At 44.1% G+C, this 18,420-nt stretch overlaps 1 long non-coding RNA gene across 1 annotated transcript; it reads right to left on the bottom strand.

Moving 5' to 3' along the window:
• Positions 1 to 9,717: 9,717 nt before the first annotated feature.
• On the bottom strand, positions 9,718 to 13,151 carry LOC125801726 (uncharacterized). The gene is made up of 3 exons (XR_007438901.1): positions 12,988 to 13,151; positions 12,648 to 12,869; positions 9,718 to 9,795 (listed from the first exon to the last, which is right to left on the bottom strand). It is a non-coding gene; the product is annotated as an uncharacterized LOC125801726 (long non-coding RNA).
• Positions 13,152 to 18,420: the final 5,269 nt, after the last annotated feature.

Raw genomic sequence — 18,420 nt, 5'->3', positions numbered from 1 at the left:
CCTAACCCTAACCCTAACCCTAACCCTAACCCTAACCCTAACCCTAACCCTAACCCTAACCCTAACCCTAACCCTAACCCTAACCCTAACCCTAACCCTAACCCTAACCCTAACCCTAACCCTAACCCTAACCCTAACCCTAACCCTAACCCTAACCCTAACCCTAACCCTAACCCTAACCCTAACCCTAACCCTAACCCTAACCCTAACCCTAACCCTAACCCTAACCCTAACCCTAACCCTAACCCTAACCCTAACCCTAACCCTAACCCTAACCCTAACCCTAACCCTAACCCTAACCCTAACCCTAACCCTAACCCTAACCCTAACCCTAACCCTAACCCTAACCCTAACCCTAACCCTAACCCTAACCCTAACCCTAACCCTAACCCTAACCCTAACCCTAACCCTAACCCTAACCCTAACCCTAACCCTAACCCTAACCCTAACCCTAACCCTAACCCTAACCCTAACCCTAACCCTAACCCTAACCCTAACCCTAACCCTAACCCTAACCCTAACCCTAACCCTAACCCTAACCCTAACCCTAACCCTAACCCTAACCCTAACCCTAACCCTAACCCTAACCCTAACCCTAACCCTAACCCTAACCCTAACCCTAACCCTAACCCTAACCCTAACCCTAACCCTAACCCTAACCCTAACCCTAACCCTAACCCTAACCCTAACCCTAACCCTAACCCTAACCCTAACCCTAACCCTAACCCTAACCCTAACCCTAACCCTAACCCTAACCCTAACCCTAACCCTAACCCTAACCCTAACCCTAACCCTAACCCTAACCCTAACCCTAACCCTAACCCTAACCCTAACCCTAACCCTAACCCTAACCCTAACCCTAACCCTAACCCTAACCCTAACCCTAACCCTAACCCTAACCCTAACCCTAACCCTAACCCTAACCCTAACCCTAACCCTAACCCTAACCCTAACCCTAACCCTAACCCTAACCCTAACCCTAACCCTAACCCTAACCCTAACCCTAACCCTAACCCTAACCCTAACCCTAACCCTAACCCTAACCCTAACCCTAACCCTAACCCTAACCCTAACCCTAACCCTAACCCTAACCCTAACCCTAACCCTAACCCTAACCCTAACCCTAACCCTAACCCTAACCCTAACCCTAACCCTAACCCTAACCCTAACCCTAACCCTAACCCTAACCCTAACCCTAACCCTAACCCTAACCCTAACCCTAACCCTAACCCTAACCCTAACCCTAACCCTAACCCTAACCCTAACCCTAACCCTAACCCTAACCCTAACCCTAACCCTAACCCTAACCCTAACCCTAACCCTAACCCTAACCCTAACCCTAACCCTAACCCTAACCCTAACCCTAACCCTAACCCTAACCCTAACCCTAACCCTAACCCTAACCCTAACCCTAACCCTAACCCTAACCCTAACCCTAACCCTAACCCTAACCCTAACCCTAACCCTAACCCTAACCCTAACCCTAACCCTAACCCTAACCCTAACCCTAACCCTAACCCTAACCCTAACCCTAACCCTAACCCTAACCCTAACCCTAACCCTAACCCTAACCCTAACCCTAACCCTAACCCTAACCCTAACCCTAACCCTAACCCTAACCCTAACCCTAACCCTAACCCTAACCCTAACCCTAACCCTAACCCTAACCCTAACCCTAACCCTAACCCTAACCCTAACCCTAACCCTAACCCTAACCCTAACCCTAACCCTAACCCTAACCCTAACCCTAACCCTAACCCTAACCCTAACCCTAACCCTAACCCTAACCCTAACCCTAACCCTAACCCTAACCCTAACCCTAACCCTAACCCTAACCCTAACCCTAACCCTAACCCTAACCCTAACCCTAACCCTAACCCTAACCCTAACCCTAACCCTAACCCTAACCCTAACCCTAACCCTAACCCTAACCCTAACCCTAACCCTAACCCTAACCCTAACCCTAACCCTAACCCTAACCCTAACCCTAACCCTAACCCTAACCCTAACCCTAACCCTAACCCTAACCCTAACCCTAACCCTAACCCTAACCCTAACCCTAACCCTAACCCTAACCCTAACCCTAACCCTAACCCTAACCCTAACCCTAACCCTAACCCTAACCCTAACCCTAACCCTAACCCTAACCCTAACCCTAACCCTAACCCTAACCCTAACCCTAACCCTAACCCTAACCCTAACCCTAACCCTAACCCTAACCCTAACCCTAACCCTAACCCTAACCCTAACCCTAACCCTAACCCTAACCCTAACCCTAACCCTAACCCTAACCCTAACCCTAACCCTAACCCTAACCCTAACCCTAACCCTAACCCTAACCCTAACCCTAACCCTAACCCTAACCCTAACCCTAACCCTAACCCTAACCCTAACCCTAACCCTAACCCTAACCCTAACCCTAACCCTAACCCTAACCCTAACCCTAACCCTAACCCTAACCCTAACCCTAACCCTAACCCTAACCCTAACCCTAACCCTAACCCTAACCCTAACCCTAACCCTAACCCTAACCCTAACCCTAACCCTAACCCTAACCCTAACCCTAACCCTAACCCTAACCCTAACCCTAACCCTAACCCTAACCCTAACCCTAACCCTAACCCTAACCCTAACCCTAACCCTAACCCTAACCCTAACCCTAACCCTAACCCTAACCCTAACCCTAACCCTAACCCTAACCCTAACCCTAACCCTAACCCTAACCCTAACCCTAACCCTAACCCTAACCCTAACCCTAACCCTAACCCTAACCCTAACCCTAACCCTAACCCTAACCCTAACCCTAACCCTAACCCTAACCCTAACCCTAACCCTAACCCTAACCCTAACCCTAACCCTAACCCTAACCCTAACCCTAACCCTAACCCTAACCCTAACCCTAACCCTAACCCTAACCCTAACCCTAACCCTAACCCTAACCCTAACCCTAACCCTAACCCTAACCCTAACCCTAACCCTAACCCTAACCCTAACCCTAACCCTAACCCTAACCCTAACCCTAACCCTAACCCTAACCCTAACCCTAACCCTAACCCTAACCCTAACCCTAACCCTAACCCTAACCCTAACCCTAACCCTAACCCTAACCCTAACCCTAACCCTAACCCTAACCCTAACCCTAACCCTAACCCTAACCCTAACCCTAACCCTAACCCTAACCCTAACCCTAACCCTAACCCTAACCCTAACCCTAACCCTAACCCTAACCCTAACCCTAACCCTAACCCTAACCCTAACCCTAACCCTAACCCTAACCCTAACCCTAACCCTAACCCTAACCCTAACCCTAACCCTAACCCTAACCCTAACCCTAACCCTAACCCTAACCCTAACCCTAACCCTAACCCTAACCCTAACCCTAACCCTAACCCTAACCCTAACCCTAACCCTAACCCTAACCCTAACCCTAACCCTAACCCTAACCCTAACCCTAACCCTAACCCTAACCCTAACCCTAACCCTAACCCTAACCCTAACCCTAACCCTAACCCTAACCCTAACCCTAACCCTAACCCTAACCCTAACCCTAACCCTAACCCTAACCCTAACCCTAACCCTAACCCTAACCCTAACCCTAACCCTAACCCTAACCCTAACCCTAACCCTAACCCTAACCCTAACCCTAACCCTAACCCTAACCCTAACCCTAACCCTAACCCTAACCCTAACCCTAACCCTAACCCTAACCCTAACCCTAACCCTAACCCTAACCCTAACCCTAACCCTAACCCTAACCCTAACCCTAACCCTAACCCTAACCCTAACCCTAACCCTAACCCTAACCCTAACCCTAACCCTAACCCTAACCCTAACCCTAACCCTAACCCTAACCCTAACCCTAACCCTAACCCTAACCCTAACCCTAACCCTAACCCTAACCCTAACCCTAACCCTAACCCTAACCCTAACCCTAACCCTAACCCTAACCCTAACCCTAACCCTAACCCTAACCCTAACCCTAACCCTAACCCTAACCCTAACCCTAACCCTAACCCTAACCCTAACCCTAACCCTAACCCTAACCCTAACCCTAACCCTAACCCTAACCCTAACCCTAACCCTAACCCTAACCCTAACCCTAACCCTAACCCTAACCCTAACCCTAACCCTAACCCTAACCCTAACCCTAACCCTAACCCTAACCCTAACCCTAACCCTAACCCTAACCCTAACCCTAACCCTAACCCTAACCCTAACCCTAACCCTAACCCTAACCCTAACCCTAACCCTAACCCTAACCCTAACCCTAACCCTAACCCTAACCCTAACCCTAACCCTAACCCTAACCCTAACCCTAACCCTAACCCTAACCCTAACCCTAACCCTAACCCTAACCCTAACCCTAACCCTAACCCTAACCCTAACCCTAACCCTAACCCTAACCCTAACCCTAACCCTAACCCTAACCCTAACCCTAACCCTAACCCTAACCCTAACCCTAACCCTAACCCTAACCCTAACCCTAACCCTAACCCTAACCCTAACCCTAACCCTAACCCTAACCCTAACCCTAACCCTAACCCTAACCCTAACCCTAACCCTAACCCTAACCCTAACCCTAACCCTAACCCTAACCCTAACCCTAACCCTAACCCTAACCCTAACCCTAACCCTAACCCTAACCCTAACCCTAACCCTAACCCTAACCCTAACCCTAACCCTAACCCTAACCCTAACCCTAACCCTAACCCTAACCCTAACCCTAACCCTAACCCTAACCCTAACCCTAACCCTAACCCTAACCCTAACCCTAACCCTAACCCTAACCCTAACCCTAACCCTAACCCTAACCCTAACCCTAACCCTAACCCTAACCCTAACCCTAACCCTAACCCTAACCCTAACCCTAACCCTAACCCTAACCCTAACCCTAACCCTAACCCTAACCCTAACCCTAACCCTAACCCTAACCCTAACCCTAACCCTAACCCTAACCCTAACCCTAACCCTAACCCTAACCCTAACCCTAACCCTAACCCTAACCCTAACCCTAACCCTAACCCTAACCCTAACCCTAACCCTAACCCTAACCCTAACCCTAACCCTAACCCTAACCCTAACCCTAACCCTAACCCTAACCCTAACCCTAACCCTAACCCTAACCCTAACCCTAACCCTAACCCTAACCCTAACCCTAACCCTAACCCTAACCCTAACCCTAACCCTAACCCTAACCCTAACCCTAACCCTAACCCTAACCCTAACCCTAACCCTAACCCTAACCCTAACCCTAACCCTAACCCTAACCCTAACCCTAACCCTAACCCTAACCCTAACCCTAACCCTAACCCTAACCCTAACCCTAACCCTAACCCTAACCCTAACCCTAACCCTAACCCTAACCCTAACCCTAACCCTAACCCTAACCCTAACCCTAACCCTAACCCTAACCCTAACCCTAACCCTAACCCTAACCCTAACCCTAACCCTAACCCTAACCCTAACCCTAACCCTAACCCTAACCCTAACCCTAACCCTAACCCTAACCCTAACCCTAACCCTAACCCTAACCCTAACCCTAACCCTAACCCTAACCCTAACCCTAACCCTAACCCTAACCCTAACCCTAACCCTAACCCTAACCCTAACCCTAACCCTAACCCTAACCCTAACCCTAACCCTAACCCTAACCCTAACCCTAACCCTAACCCTAACCCTAACCCTAACCCTAACCCTAACCCTAACCCTAACCCTAACCCTAACCCTAACCCTAACCCTAACCCTAACCCTAACCCTAACCCTAACCCTAACCCTAACCCTAACCCTAACCCTAACCCTAACCCTAACCCTAACCCTAACCCTAACCCTAACCCTAACCCTAACCCTAACCCTAACCCTAACCCTAACCCTAACCCTAACCCTAACCCTAACCCTAACCCTAACCCTAACCCTAACCCTAACCCTAACCCTAACCCTAACCCTAACCCTAACCCTAACCCTAACCCTAACCCTAACCCTAACCCTAACCCTAACCCTAACCCTAACCCTAACCCTAACCCTAACCCTAACCCTAACCCTAACCCTAACCCTAACCCTAACCCTAACCCTAACCCTAACCCTAACCCTAACCCTAACCCTAACCCTAACCCTAACCCTAACCCTAACCCTAACCCTAACCCTAACCCTAACCCTAACCCTAACCCTAACCCTAACCCTAACCCTAACCCTAACCCTAACCCTAACCCTAACCCTAACCCTAACCCTAACCCTAACCCTAACCCTAACCCTAACCCTAACCCTAACCCTAACCCTAACCCTAACCCTAACCCTAACCCTAACCCTAACCCTAACCCTAACCCTAACCCTAACCCTAACCCTAACCCTAACCCTAACCCTAACCCTAACCCTAACCCTAACCCTAACCCTAACCCTAACCCTAACCCTAACCCTAACCCTAACCCTAACCCTAACCCTAACCCTAACCCTAACCCTAACCCTAACCCTAACCCTAACCCTAACCCTAACCCTAACCCTAACCCTAACCCTAACCCTAACCCTAACCCTAACCCTAACCCTAACCCTAACCCTAACCCTAACCCTAACCCTAACCCTAACCCTAACCCTAACCCTAACCCTAACCCTAACCCTAACCCTAACCCTAACCCTAACCCTAACCCTAACCCTAACCCTAACCCTAACCCTAACCCTAACCCTAACCCTAACCCTAACCCTAACCCTAACCCTAACCCTAACCCTAACCCTAACCCTAACCCTAACCCTAACCCTAACCCTAACCCTAACCCTAACCCTAACCCTAACCCTAACCCTAACCCTAACCCTAACCCTAACCCTAACCCTAACCCTAACCCTAACCCTAACCCTAACCCTAACCCTAACCCTAACCCTAACCCTAACCCTAACCCTAACCCTAACCCTAACCCTAACCCTAACCCTAACCCTAACCCTAACCCTAACCCTAACCCTAACCCTAACCCTAACCCTAACCCTAACCCTAACCCTAACCCTAACCCTAACCCTAACCCTAACCCTAACCCTAACCCTAACCCTAACCCTAACCCTAACCCTAACCCTAACCCTAACCCTAACCCTAACCCTAACCCTAACCCTAACCCTAACCCTAACCCTAACCCTAACCCTAACCCTAACCCTAACCCTAACCCTAACCCTAACCCTAACCCTAACCCTAACCCTAACCCTAACCCTAACCCTAACCCTAACCCTAACCCTAACCCTAACCCTAACCCTAACCCTAACCCTAACCCTAACCCTAACCCTAACCCTAACCCTAACCCTAACCCTAACCCTAACCCTAACCCTAACCCTAACCCTAACCCTAACCCTAACCCTAACCCTAACCCTAACCCTAACCCTAACCCTAACCCTAACCCTAACCCTAACCCTAACCCTAACCCTAACCCTAACCCTAACCCTAACCCTAACCCTAACCCTAACCCTAACCCTAACCCTAACCCTAACCCTAACCCTAACCCTAACCCTAACCCTAACCCTAACCCTAACCCTAACCCTAACCCTAACCCTAACCCTAACCCTAACCCTAACCCTAACCCTAACCCTAACCCTAACCCTAACCCTAACCCTAACCCTAACCCTAACCCTAACCCTAACCCTAACCCTAACCCTAACCCTAACCCTAACCCTAACCCTAACCCTAACCCTAACCCTAACCCTAACCCTAACCCTAACCCTAACCCTAACCCTAACCCTAACCCTAACCCTAACCCTAACCCTAACCCTAACCCTAACCCTAACCCTAACCCTAACCCTAACCCTAACCCTAACCCTAACCCTAACCCTAACCCTAACCCTAACCCTAACCCTAACCCTAACCCTAACCCTAACCCTAACCCTAACCCTAACCCTAACCCTAACCCTAACCCTAACCCTAACCCTAACCCTAACCCTAACCCTAACCCTAACCCTAACCCTAACCCTAACCCTAACCCTAACCCTAACCCTAACCCTAACCCTAACCCTAACCCTAACCCTAACCCTAACCCTAACCCTAACCCTAACCCTAACCCTAACCCTAACCCTAACCCTAACCCTAACCCTAACCCTAACCCTAACCCTAACCCTAACCCTAACCCTAACCCTAACCCTAACCCTAACCCTAACCCTAACCCTAACCCTAACCCTAACCCTAACCCTAACCCTAACCCTAACCCTAACCCTAACCCTAACCCTAACCCTAACCCTAACCCTAACCCTAACCCTAACCCTAACCCTAACCCTAACCCTAACCCTAACCCTAACCCTAACCCTAACCCTAACCCTAACCCTAACCCTAACCCTAACCCTAACCCTAACCCTAACCCTAACCCTAACCCTAACCCTAACCCTAACCCTAACCCTAACCCTAACCCTAACCCTAACCCTAACCCTAACCCTAACCCTAACCCTAACCCTAACCCTAACCCTAACCCTAACCCTAACCCTAACCCTAACCCTAACCCTAACCCTAACCCTAACCCTAACCCTAACCCTAACCCTAACCCTAACCCTAACCCTAACCCTAACCCTAACCCTAACCCTAACCCTAACCCTAACCCTAACCCTAACCCTAACCCTAACCCTAACCCTAACCCTAACCCTAACCCTAACCCTAACCCTAACCCTAACCCTAACCCTAACCCTAACCCTAACCCTAACCCTAACCCTAACCCTAACCCTAACCCTAACCCTAACCCTAACCCTAACCCTAACCCTAACCCTAACCCTAACCCTAACCCTAACCCTAACCCTAACCCTAACCCTAACCCTAACCCTAACCCTAACCCTAACCCTAACCCTAACCCTAACCCTAACCCTAACCCTAACCCTAACCCTAACCCTAACCCTAACCCTAACCCTAACCCTAACCCTAACCCTAACCCTAACCCTAACCCTAACCCTAACCCTAACCCTAACCCTAACCCTAACCCTAACCCTAACCCTAACCCTAACCCTAACCCTAACCCTAACCCTAACCCTAACCCTAACCCTAACCCTAACCCTAACCCTAACCCTAACCCTAACCCTAACCCTAACCCTAACCCTAACCCTAACCCTAACCCTAACCCTAACCCTAACCCTAACCCTAACCCTAACCCTAACCCTAACCCTAACCCTAACCCTAACCCTAACCCTAACCCTAACCCTAACCCTAACCCTAACCCTAACCCTAACCCTAACCCTAACCCTAACCCTAACCTAACCCTAACCTAACCCTAACCCTAACCCTAACCCTAACCCTAACCCTAACCCTAACCTAACCCTAACCCTAACCCTAACCCTAACCCTAACCCTAACCCTAACCCTAACCCTAACCCTAACCCTAACCTAACCCTAACCCTAACCCTAACCCTAACCCTAACCCTAACCCTAACCTAACCCTAACCCTAACCCTAACCCTAACCCTAACCCTAACCCTAACCTAACCCTAACCCTAACCCTAACCCTAACCCTAACCCTAACCCTAACCCTAACCCTAACCCTAACCCTAACCCTAAACCCTAACCCTAACCCTAACCCTAACCCTAACCCTAACCCTAACCCTAACCCTAACCTAACCCTAACCCTAACCCTAACCCTAACCCTAACCCTAACCCTAACCTAACCCTAACCCTAACCCTAACCCTAACCCTAACCCTAACCCTAACCCTAACCTAACCCTAACCCTAACCCTAACCCTAACCCTAACCCTAACCCTAACCCTAACCCTAACCCTAACCCTAACCTAACCCTAAACATAACCTGAATCTAACCCTAGCCCTAAAACATAACCTAAACCTAAAACCTAACCCTAAACATAACCTAAATCTAAACCTAGCCCTAAACATAACCTAAACCTAAAACCTACCCCTCAACATAACCTAAATCTAAACCTAGCCCTAAACATAACCTAAACCTAAAACCTAACCCTAAACATAACCTAAATCTAAACCTAGCCTTAAACATAACCTAAACCTAAAACCTAACCCTAAACATAACCTAAATCTAAACCTAGCCCTAAACATAACCTAAACCTAAAACCTAACCCTAAACATAACCTAAATCTAAACCTAGCCCTAAACATAACCTAAACCTAAAACCTAACCCTAAACATAACCTAAATCTAAACCTAGCCCTAAACATAACCTAAACCTAAAACCTAACCCTAAACATAACCTAAATCTAAACCTAGCCTTAAACATAACCTAAACCTAACCCTAAACCTAACCTAAATCTAAACCTAGCCCTAAACATAACCTAAATCTTAACCTAACCCTAAACATAACTAAAAATCGAAGGAAATCTCTCCTCAAAACCTTAAAAAAACACAGATCCCGAATGTGTCATCAAACCGAACTCTGTATTACCAAAGGGTCATTAAACTAAAAACAAAGACTAAAAATCGAAGGAAATCTCTCCTCAAAACCTTAAAAAAAACACAGATCCCGAATGTGTCATCAAACCGAACTCTGTATTACCAAAGGGTCATTAAACTAAAAACAAAGACTAAGAATCGAAGGAAATCTCTCCTCAACACCTTAAAAAAAACACGGATCCCGAATGTGTCATCAAACCGAACTCTGTATTACCAAAGGGTCATTAAACTAAAAACAAAGACTAAAAATCGAAGGAAATCTCTCCTCAAAACCTTAAAAAAAACACAGATCCCGAATGTGTCATCAAACCGAACTCTGTATTACCAAAGGGTCATTAAACTAAAAACAAAGGAAATCTCTCCTCACAACCTAAAAACAAATACGTACCAAAGGGTCATCAAACCAAAAATTAAGGAAATCTCTCCTCAAAACCTTAAAAACACAGAGTACGAATGTGTCATCAAACCAAACTCTCTATTAACAAAGGGTCATTAAGGATATTTCTCCATAAAACCTGAAAAGAATTAAAAAATACTTATCTGGGGAATCACAGCCTTAATCCAAACCTAAAATCTAAAAAGAGGAATAAATATTCCCTTTAAAAATCCACTCCCCCTTGGGAATTGACTTAACTGAACATTTAAAATTAAACAAGGGGCGGAGCCTGTTCCTGGAAGCCTATATAAGCAGCAGGACAGGGGAAACCATTTTAGAGCTGGAACTGAGGCAAGTCTGTGCCTGATGAAGGATCATTCTCTTCCGAAAGGTATTTTTAATATCAATTTTTATTTTAGAAATACTTTTTAATACATACAATTTAATATTGCTTAATTAAACCTTTTAATTGTTTAATAAATGTCTTTCTACTTCATAATAATTAGAATATGATACGATATTAAAACATCAATTAAAGATACATTCACCTTACTATGACCTTAGGGCTCTTACTTTAATTGAAGGATAGGACACAAGCCTAGGAATGATCAACCTAAGGCGGGCCACCTCAGAAGAGGGTGTAAAAAAAGATAGTGTTTAAAAGGCCGAAACACCCTATGACTCTGAGGCACACTACTGATGATGTGTCCTTAAATTACTTAAATAACAGATCCCATTTGGACTTCCTGTTCTAATAATACTAATCATGTAAATTATTTCAAGTAGTAATAATAAAAAAATAAAAAAATAAAAAAATTATTATAAAATACCAAAACTATTTTAAACAAAACCTTAGGGACCTAATACTCAATTAAAATGTCTTCACACCCATTCGCTCCCTAGTTAAACAATAACCTTAGGGAGAGGGAATGGGTGAGCTAGAAAGGCCAAGACGGTCTAGAGGGTGCCCTGCTCAGTCTAGTGGCGCACTCCTCACTATGCTCCCTGTGACCTCACATTTAAAATAAACAACTTTAGAGACTTAATACTCATGTAAATATGTCTTCACACCCATTCGCTCCCTAGTTAAACACTAACTTTAGGGAGAGGGAATGGGTGAGCTAGAAAGGCCAAGACGGTCTAGAGGGTGCCCTGCTCAGTCTAGTGGCGCACTCCTCACTATGCTCCCTGTGACCTCACAATTAAAATAAACAACTTTAGAGACTTAATACTCATGTAAATATGTCTTCACACCCATTCGCTCCCTAGTTAAACATTAACTTTAGGGAGAGGGAATGGGTGAGCTGGAAAGGCCAAGACGGTCTAGAGGGTGCCCTGCTCATTCTAGTGGCGCACTCCTCACTATGCTCCCTGTGACCTCACATTTAAAATAAACAACTTTAGAGACCTAGCACTCGGACGAAGTAGGATTAAGCTAGAAAAGACAGATCAGTTCAGATTTTACCTGCTCATTGACCTCAAGCCCAGTAGCAATGCCTAACAGGCGCCGGCCCGTGCACTACCCTTGGTCTTCCTACTCAAACCATGCAGCCTGATGGGCTGTACTGGGGGAAGTCATTGTATATTAACAAAAACCTAACCCTTGCCAGAGCCTTCGGACCAGGCATGCTACATGAGTCTCACTGGTCTAATGAGCCAAGCCAAATTCTCTTGGAACTTTAAGTAAAAATATTATTATTATTATTATTTTGTTTATTGCCTAAACATAACCTAACCCTAAACCCAACCCTAAAACATAGTCTAAATCTAAACCTAACCCTAAACATAACCTAACTCTAAACCTAACCCTAAACATACCCTAAACCTAACCCTAAACATAACCGAAACCTAACCCTAAACATAACCTGACCCCAAACCCAACCCTAAACATGGCCTTAATCTAAACCTAACCCTAAACATAACCTGAATCTAACCCTAGCCCTAAAACATAACCTAAACCTAAAACCTAACCCTAAACATAACCTAAATCTAACCCTAGCCCTAAAACATAACCTAAACCTAAAACCTAACCCTAAACATAACCTGAATCTAACCCTAGCCCTAAAACATAACCTAAACCTAAAACCTAACCCTAAACATAACCTAAATCTAAACCTAGCCCTAAACATAACCTAAACCTAAAACCTACCCCTCAACATAACCTAAATCTAAACCTAGCCCTAAACATAACCTAAACCTAAAACCTAACCCTAAACATAACCTAAATCTAAACCTAGCCTTAAACATAACCTAAACCTAAAACCTAACCCTAAACATAACCTAAATCTAAACCTAGCCCTAAACATAACCTAAACCTAAAACCTAACCCTAAACATAACCTAAATCTAAACCTAGCCCTAAACATAACCTAAACCTAAAACCTAACCCTAAACATAACCTAAATCTAAACCTAGCCCTAAACATAACCTAAACCTAAAACCTAACCCTAAACATAACCTAAATCTAAACCTAGCCTTAAACATAACCTAAACCTAACCCTAAACCTAACCTAAATCTAAACCTAGCCCTAAACATAACCTAAATCTTAACCTAACCCTAAACATAACTAAAAATCGAAGGAAATCTCTCCTCAAAACCTTAAAAAAACACAGATCCCGAATGTGTCATCAAACCGAACTCTGTATTACCAAAGGGTCATTAAACTAAAAACAAAGACTAAAAATCGAAGGAAATCTCTCCTCAAAACCTTAAAAAAAACACAGATCCCGAATGTGTCATCAAACCGAACTCTGTATTACCAAAGGGTCATTAAACTAAAAACAAAGACTAAGAATCGAAGGAAATCTCTCCTCAACACCTTAAAAAAAACACGGATCCCGAATGTGTCATCAAACCGAACTCTGTATTACCAAAGGGTCATTAAACTAAAAACAAAGACTAAAAATCGAAGGAAATCTCTCCTCAAAACCTTAAAAAAAACACAGATCCCGAATGTGTCATCAAACCGAACTCTGTATTACCAAAGGGTCATTAAACTAAAAACAAAGGAAATCTCTCCTCACAACCTAAAAACAAATACGTACCAAAGGGTCATCAAACCAAAAATTAAGGAAATCTCTCCTCAAAACCTTAAAAACACAGAGTACGAATGTGTCATCAAACCAAACTCTCTATTAACAAAGGGTCATTAAGGATATTTCTCCATAAAACCTGAAAAGAATTAAAAAATACTTATCTGGGGAATCACAGCCTTAATCCAAACCTAAAATCTAAAAAGAGGAATAAATATTCCCTTTAAAAATCCACTCCCCCTTGGGAATTGACTTAACTGAACATTTAAAATTAAACAAGGGGCGGAGCCTGTTCCTGGAAGCCTATATAAGCAGCAGGACAGGGGAAACCATTTTAGAGCTGGAACTGAGGCAAGTCTGTGCCTGATGAAGGATCATTCTCTTCCGAAAGGTATTTTTAATATCAATTTTTATTTTAGAAATACTTTTTAATACATACAATTTAATATTGCTTAATTAAACCTTTTAATTGTTTAATAAATGTCTTTCTACTTCATAATAATTAGAATATGATACGATATTAAAACATCAATTAAAGATACATTCACCTTACTATGACCTTAGGGCTCTTACTTTAATTGAAGGATAGGACACAAGCCTAGGAATGATCAACCTAAGGCGGGCCACCTCAGAAGAGGGTGTATAGTGTTTAAAAGGCCGAAACACCCTATGACTCTGAGGCACACTACTGATGATGTGTCCTTAAATTACTTAAATAACAGATCCCATTTGGACTTCCTGTTCTAATAATACTAATCATGTAAATTATTTCAAGTAGTAATAATAAAAAAATAAAAAAATAAAAAAATTATTATAAAATACCAAAACTATTTTAAACAAAACCTTAGGGACCTAATACTCAATTAAAATGTCTTCACACCCATTCGCTCCCTAGTTAAACAATAACCTTAGGGAGAGGGAATGGGTGAGCTAGAAAGGCCAAGACGGTCTAGAGGGTGCCCTGCTCAGTCTAGTGGCGCACTCCTCACTATGCTCCCTGTGACCTCACATTTAAAATAAACAACTTTAGAGACTTAATACTCATGTAAATATGTCTTCACACCCATTCGCTCCCTAGTTAAACACTAACTTTAGGGAGAGGGAATGGGTGAGCTAGAAAGGCCAAGACGGTCTAGAGGGTGCCCTGCTCAGTCTAGTGGCGCACTCCTCACTATGCTCCCTGTGACCTCACAATTAAAATAAACAACTTTAGAGACTTAATACTCATGTAAATATGTCTTCACACCCATTCGCTCCCTAGTTAAACATTAACTTTAGGGAGAGGGAATGGGTGAGCTGGAAAGGCCAAGACGGTCTAGAGGGTGCCCTGCTCATTCTAGTGGCGCACTCCTCACTATGCTCCCTGTGACCTCACATTTAAAATAAACAACTTTAGAGACCTAGCACTCGGACGAAGTAGGATTAAGCTAGAAAAGACAGATCAGTTCAGATTTTACCTGCTCATTGACCTCAAGCCCAGTAGCAATGCCTAACAGGCGCCGGCCCGTGCACTACCCTTGGTCTTCCTACTCAAACCATGCAGCCTGATGGGCTGTACTGGGGGAAGTCATTGTATATTAACAAAAACCTAACCCTAACCCTAACCCTAACCCTAACCCTAACCCTAACCTAACCCTAACCCTAACCCTAACCGTAACCTAACCCTAACCCTAACCCTAACCCTAACCCTAACCCTAACCTAACCCTAACCCTAACCCTAACCCTAACCCTAACCTAACCTAACCCTAACCCTAACCCTAACCCTAACCTAACCCTAACCCTAACCCTAACCATAACCCTAACCTAACCCTAAACATAACCTAAATTTAAACCTAGCCCTAAACATAACCTAAATCTTAACCTAACCCTAAACATAACTAAAAATCGAAGGAAATCTCTCCTCAAAACCTTAAAAAAAACACAGATCCCGAATGTGTCATCAAACCGAACTCTGTATTACCAAAGGGTCATTAAAAACAAAGACTAAAAATCGAAGGAAATCTCTCCTCAAAACCTTAAAAAAAACACAGATCCCGAATGTGTCATCAAACCGAACTCTGTATTACCAAAGGGTCATTAAACTAAAAACAAAGACTAAAAATCGAAGGAAATCTCTCCTCAAAACCTTAAAAAAAACACAGATCCCGAATGTGTCATCAAACCGAACTCTGTATTACCAAAGGGTCATTAAACTAAAAACAAAGACTAAAAATCGAAGGAAATCTCTCCTCAAAACCTTAAAAAAAAAAAAAAAAAAAAAAAAAAAAAAAAAAAAAAAAAAAAAAAAAACACAGATCCCGAATGTGTCATCAAACCGAACTCTGTATTACCAAAGGGTCATTAAACTAAAAACAAAGGAAATCTCTCCTCACAACCTAAAAACAAATACGTACCAAAGGGTCATCAAACCAAAAATTAAGGAAATCTCTCCTCAAAACCTTAAAAACACAGAGTACGAATGTGTCATCAAACCAAACTCTCTATTAACAAAGGGTCATTAAGGATATTTCTCCATAAAACCTGAAAAGAATTAAAAAATACTTATCTGGGGAATCACAGCCTTAATCCAAACCTAAAATCTAAAAAGAGGAATAAATATTCCCTTTAAAAATCCACTCCCCCTTGGGAATTGACTTAACTGAACATTTAAAATTAAACAAGGGGCGGAGCCTGTTCCTGGAAGCCTATATAAGCAGCGGGACAGGGGAAACCATTTTAGAGCTGGAACTGAGGCAAGTCTGTGCCTGATGAAGGATCATTCTCTTCCGAAAGGTATTTTTAATATCAATTTTTATTTTAGAAATACTTTTTAATACATACAATTTAATATTGCTTAATTGAACCTTTTAATTGTTTAATAAATGTCTTTTTACTTCATAATAATTAGAATATGATACGATATTAAAACATCAATTAAAGATACATTCACCTTAATATGACCTTAGGACTCTTACTTTAATTGAAGGATAGGACACAAGCCTAGGAATGATCAACCTAAGGCGGGCCACCTCAGAAGAGGGTGTATAGTGTTTAAAAGGCCGAAACACCCTATGACTCTGAGGCACACTACTGATGATGTGTCCTTAAATTACTTAAATAACAGATCCCATTTGGACTTCCTGTTCTAATAATACTAATCATGTAAATTATTTCAAGTAGTAATAATAAAAAAATAAAAAAATTATTATAAAATACCAAAACTATTTTAAACAAAACCTTAGGGACCTAATACTCAATTAAAATGTCTTCACACCCATTCGCTCCCTAGTTAAACATTAACTTTAGGGAGAGGGAATGGGTGAGCTGGAAAGGCCAAGACGGTCTAGAGGGTGCCCTGCTCAGTCTAGTGGCGCACTCCTCACTATGCTCCCTGTGACCTCACATTTAAAATAAACAACTTTAGAGACTTAATACTCATGTAAATATGTCTTCACACCCATTCGCTCCCTAGTTAAACATTAACTTTAGGGAGAGGGAATGGGTGAGCTAGAAAGGCCAAGACGGTCTAGAGGGTGCCCTGCTCAGTCTAGTGGCGCACTCCTCACTATGCTCCCTGTGACCTCACAATTAAAATAAACAAATTTAGAGATTTAATACTCATGTAAATATGTCTTCACACCCATTCGCTCCCTAGTTAAACATTAACTTTAGGGAGAGGGAATGGGTGAGCTAGAAAGGCCAAGACGGTCTAGAGGGTGCCCTGCTCAGTCTAGTGGCGCACTCCTCACTATGCTCCCTGTGACCTCACAATTAAAATAAACAAATTTAGAGACCTAGCACTCGGACGAAGTAGGATTAAGCTAGAAAAGACAGATCAGTTCAGATTTTACCTGCTCATTGACCTCAAGCACAGTAGCAATGCCTAACAGGCGCCGGCCCGTGCACTACCCTTGGTCTTCCTACTCAAACCATGCAGCCTGATGGGCTGTACTGGGGGAAGTCATTGTATATAACAAAAACCTAACCCTAACCCTAACCCTAACCCTAACCCTAACCTAACCCTAACCTAACCCTAACCCTAACCCTAACCATAACCCTAACCGTAACCCTAACCCTAACCCTAACCGTAACCTAACCCTAACCTAACCCTAACCCTAACCCTAACCCTAACCCTAACCCAAGGGGGAGTGGATTTTTAAAGGGAATATTTATTCCTCTTTTTAGATTTTAGGTTTGGATTAATGCTGTGATTCCCCAGGTAAGTATTTTTTTATTCTTTTCAGGTTTTATGGAGAAATATCCTTAATGACCCTTTGTTAGTAGAAAGTTTGGTTTGATGACACATTCGTAATCTGTGTTTTTTTTAAGGTTTTGAGGAGAGATTTCCTTCGATTTTTAGTTATGTTTAGGGTTAGGTTAAGATTTAGGTTATGTTTAGGGCTAGGTTTAAATTTAGGTTATGTTTAGGGTTAGGTTAGGGTTATGGTTAGGGTTATGGTTAGGGTTAGGGTTAGGGTTAGGGTTAGGGTTAGGTTAGGGTTAGGGTTAGGGTTAGGGTTAGGGTTAGGTTATGGTTAGGGTTAGGGTTAGGGTTAGGTTAGGTTAGGGTTAGGGTTAGGGTTAGGGTTAGGGTTACGGTTAGGGTTAGGGTTACGGTTAGGGTTAGGGTTAGGGTTAGGGTTAGGGTTAGGTTAGGGTTAGGTTAGGGTTAGGGTTAGGTTAGG

Source organism: Astyanax mexicanus, chromosome 4, assembly GCF_023375975.1.
Source record: "Astyanax mexicanus isolate ESR-SI-001 chromosome 4, AstMex3_surface, whole genome shotgun sequence".
NCBI classification, from domain to species: domain Eukaryota; kingdom Metazoa; phylum Chordata; class Actinopteri; order Characiformes; family Acestrorhamphidae; genus Astyanax; species Astyanax mexicanus.
Note: the sequence above shows the minus strand (reverse complement) of the source record. Positions and strands in the feature narration are given on the sequence as shown.